The sequence below is a fragment of the Equus przewalskii genome, chromosome 18 (genome assembly GCF_037783145.1).
Source record: "Equus przewalskii isolate Varuska chromosome 18, EquPr2, whole genome shotgun sequence".
Lineage (NCBI taxonomy): Eukaryota > Metazoa > Chordata > Mammalia > Perissodactyla > Equidae > Equus > Equus przewalskii.
The window spans coordinates 20,327,442-20,332,157 of NC_091848.1; the positions used below are offsets into that span (position 1 = coordinate 20,327,442).

Below are 4,716 nucleotides of genomic sequence, written 5' to 3' on the forward strand. Positions count from 1 at the left end.
CGGGCTAATCTTCCTCAAAAAAAAAATAATAATATTTAACAGCTGTTACAGTGTGTCCCAACTGATCAAATTGCAAGTCAGCCATAGCAACCAGGCTGGGTTGTGGGCTCCTATTTTAGTAGCAGGATGGGAAGGGGTGGTCCAGCGGACATGGTGAAGGGCCAAGCTAGTGGGCAGCAGAGAGGTACTTGGGGGACTTCGGCAGTGGTTATATAACAAAATATATGGATGTATCAGGCAGCCTTGGCGATGGCCTTGCTAGTGTCCACTGGCTAAAGATCAGCCCAGTCTATGGCAAGTGAATCTGGCTGAGCCTTTCTTAGTAGCCCATTCCCTTGAGTAAGTCATGAAGTAGGCTTGTAACCCAAGCAAAGCTAATCAGAGATCTTTCTATGAGTTTTCTATTTGGAGCTGCAAAAGCAGTGTGTCCCATCTTCCCCCTCCCCGCTATGTATTGCATTCTGATAAGACTACCAAACCAAGATTTTTCAGAGTCCTGATTCCTTCCAGAGTTTAGTGGGACAGTTTTTCTAGATTTATGATCCTTTTTTCCCCCAGGGTCTCCACACATATTCTTCTTTTTTTAAAAAAAAAATAAACTCTATTTTTAGAGCAGTTTTAGGTTCAAAGCAAGATTGAGCAGAAAGTACAGAGAGTTCTCATATATTCCCTGCCCCACACAAACGCACATCTCCCCCGCTATCAACATCACAAACTAGAGTGGTAAATTTGTTACAAATCAATGCACCTACGTTATCACCTCAAGTTTGTAGTTTACATTAGGGCCCACTTCTTGGTGTTTTAGATTCTATGGATGTCAATAATGTACAATGGCATATATCCACCATTAGAATATCATACAGAATAGTTTCATGGCCCCAAAAATCCTCTGTGCTCTGCCTATTCATCTCTCCATCTCCCCTCTCCCCTGACAACCACTGATCCTTTTATTATCTCTGTGCTTTTGCCTTTTCCAGAAAGTCATATAGTTGGAGTTAGACAGTATGTTGCCTTTTCAGATTGGCTTCTTTCACTTAAAAATGTGCATTTAAGGTTCCTCTATATCTTTTCATTGCTTGATAGCTCGTTTCCTTTTTAGTGCTGGATAATATCCCATTGTCTTGATTGACACAGTTTATTTATCTATTCACCTAAGGAGGGACATCTTGGTTGCTTCCAAATTTTGGCAATTATGAATAAAGCTGCTATAAACATCTGTGTGCAAGATTTGTGTGGACATAAATTTCATCTCATTTGGGTGAATACTAAGGAGTGTGATTGCTGAATCATATGGTAAAAGTATGTTTAGTTTTCTTGGAAACCACCACCTGTCTCCTGAAACGGCTGTACCATTTTGCATTCCCACCAACAATGAATGAGTTACTGTTGCTTCCTGTCCCTGTCAGCACTTGGTGTTGTCAGTGTTTTAAATTTTGGCCATTCTAATGGGTGTATAGTGATATCTTCTTGTTTTAATTTCCAATTCCCTAATGACCTATGATGTTGAGTGCCTTTTTATATGCTTATTTGCCGTCTGTATATCTTCTTCTTTTTTTTTTTTTTCGCTGAAAACTTTTGGATAGAAGCCTTTTGGATAGAAGCAGGAATTTATTTGCCAGGAAGGATGACCTCACCATACTTCTGCTGGGACCAGGGCATGACCTCCTCTTTGCTATTTCTGTGTTTGGCCCCAATGCAACCTGTCCTGAACTTCTTGTCCGTGATGGTGAAACATGGCTTACTCAGCGCCACGTAGAAGTCCAGGCTCTAGATACCAATGATTGGGTCATATTTGATCCCCAGATTGATGTGTTCTTGGATCCCCAAACCAAAGTTTCCAGTATCTGAGAAGCTATTTTTTCTTGACTCATACTCCCACGACTTTGGACTTTTCTCCAGGATTTCTTCTGCTTTGGCCCCACAGACCATGCAGTAGATGGCAATCTTTTCATTTTTCCTAATGCCAAATAATTTGATGGTGTATCTAGCTTTGGAAAACACAGGGGTCTGGCCTGTGAGCTACTCCAGCACCTTTGCTGCCCAGGTCAGTCTGTCTCCACTCTCCACCCAATAGATGTTGAGGCAGAGCTTGCAGATGCGAAGTTCCCACATGGGATTCTCCTTTTCACCCTGATCCTGTGCCATGTTGGAGAACAGGAAGAATGTCTGTATATCTTCTTTGGTGAGGCATCTATTCAGGACTTTTGCCCATCTTTTAATCGAGTTGTTTGTTTTTTTAATTGTGAATTCTAAAGGTTCTTTATATGTTTTGGATAACAGTCCTTTATCAGATACATCTTTTGCAAACATTTCCCCCTACTCTGTGGCTTGTCTTCTCATTCTCTCTACAGTATCTTTCATAGAGATATTATTCATTTTTTCATTCAAGAAATACTTTACTCAACTGAGGGAACAATTCACTAGACAAGAAGATCTCTGCCTTCATGAAGCCTACACTTTAACGAAGAAAATGACAATGCACAAATAAATGAATAAACATATAACGCATTTGAGTGGACATAGTTGCTGAGAAGAAAATTTAAACAGGGTGAGAGGTTAGAGAGTGCCTGGGGAAGGATCACTCTGGCTGCTGTGTAGACATAGTGGGGCCTAAAGTAGAATAGACTGTAGCAGGAGCAAGACTAGAGGTGGGGAGGAGCCGGCCCCGTGGCTGAGTGGTTAAATTTTGGTGGCCCAGGGTTCCACCGGTTCAGATCCTGGGCATGGATCTAGCACTGCTCATCAAGCCATGCTGAGGTGGTGTCCCACATAACGCAACTAGAGGGACCTGCAACTAGAATATGCAACTATTTATTGGGGGGCTTTGGGGAGAAGAAGAAGAAAGAAAAGAGTAGAGGTGGGGAAACCAGTTAGTCTATTGCAGTCATATAAGAGATGCTGTGGGTATGGACTAGGGCAGAAGCAGTGGAGGTGATGAGAAGTATTCAGATTCTGGATATTTGTTAAAAGTGGAGCTGACATAACTTGCACACGGATTGAATATGAGAGAAATAAATGATTCAGGGATGAAAACTAGGTTCAGGCCTAACCAGCCAGGTGAATGGTAGCAAAATTGGGAGGAAAATGGGGGAAGTAACAGGATATGTAGGGACCAGGCTGGGGCATGGGACAATCTAGTGAAAATCCAGGTGGAGATGGCCAAGTGGACAATTGTGATTCAACTCAAAAGTTTAGGGTGGGAGCTATACAAATTTAAAAGTCTTCACCATATGATAGTGGGCTGGATATATTCGTAGGCCTTCCAGATTCTCTCTCCTTGCCTCTCCACCCTGCTCTCTGCCTCCATACAGACTAACATGTATGAATTAAGTCAATGGACACCAACTTTCTGGTTTCCAGCTGGATTCAGGCAGCCTAGCAGCTGATCAGAAGAGAGGAGAGTAAGAGGGATGGCTTATTCCTCCAGCCCCCTCCCTGCAGTTCCCACTCAGTTGCCTGAGTCCCTCCATGGAAAGTCACAGCTCCTGTCAGGCAGGCCCCCTGTCCAGCAGGTCTCCACACAGCTGTCTCTCTCCGGATGCAGTAATCGCTCCCTCCCTTCATCCCTTGAGGTCCATGGGTGGTAGCAGCTCCTCTCCTTACTAGCCTCAGGGCACTGCTATCCTTACACCTTTATAAACAGTCCCATCAGTGAACCCTGCTTGCATCACCTTAATTTGAGTGTGCCATCTGGTTCCTGTTGGGGCCCTGACTGAATTTAAAACCCTGAGATTGGATGAGATCATTTAGGGAGGGAGATAGAAAAGAAAAGAGATTTGAGGATGCACTGCTGGGGCACTCCAAAGTGGAAGCTGGAAAGGGGAGATGAGTTCCACAAAGGGGAGATCAGTGAGACAGGAAGAAAACCAAGAACGCGTGGTGTCTGGGTGGTGGCTCAGTGAAGACAGGTTCAAGAAAGAGCCTGCCTCAATTTCTCAAAAAATTGAAAATAGAAGTACCGTATGATCCAGCTATCCCACTACTGGGTATTTATCCAAAGAACATGAGATCAACAATACAAAGAAATCTATTTACCCTGATGTTCATTGCAGCACTATTCACAATAGCCAAGACATGGAAGCAACCCAAGTACCCATCAACTGATGGCTGGATAAAGAAGATGTGGTAAATATATATATACACACAATGGAATACTACTCAGCTATACAAAAGACAAAATCATCCCATTTGCATCAACATGGATGGACCTGGAGGGTATGATGTTAAGCAAAATCAGCCAGACAAAGACAGATAAACACCATGTGCTTTCACCTATATGTGGAAGATAAACAAACACATGGATAAAGAGAAGAGATTAGCGGTTACCAGAGGGGGGAGGGGATGGGGAGGTGGGCGAAAGGAGCAAAGGGGCACATACGTATGCTGATGGATAAAAACTAGACTATTGGTGGTGAGCACGATGCAGTCTATACAGAAACTGACATATAATAATGTACACTTGAAATTACCTAATGTTATAAACCAATATGACCTCAATAAAAAAAAACAATAATAATGGGAAGGAATGAAAACAAACCTCCACACAAAAAAAGAAAAGATAGAGCCTTCCTAAAGTCCTAAAGTGCCCCAAGCCTCCATTTCCCTGGGACTCCCAGAGCTTCTTGCTGCCCTCTTATCATTCCCCACTCCTTTTTGCCTCAGGTGTCTTGAAATTGCTGTATAATTTGGCTTCTGTCATCCCCAGATCAGCGGATA

General features: G+C 43.0%; 1 pseudogene; it reads right to left on the reverse strand.

The window, feature by feature from the left end:
* Window positions 1-1,591: 1,591 nt before the first annotated feature.
* On the reverse strand, window positions 1,592-2,145 carry LOC103551659 (large ribosomal subunit protein uL5 pseudogene; annotated as a pseudogene).
* Between the last annotated feature and the right edge of the window lie 2,571 nt (window positions 2,146-4,716).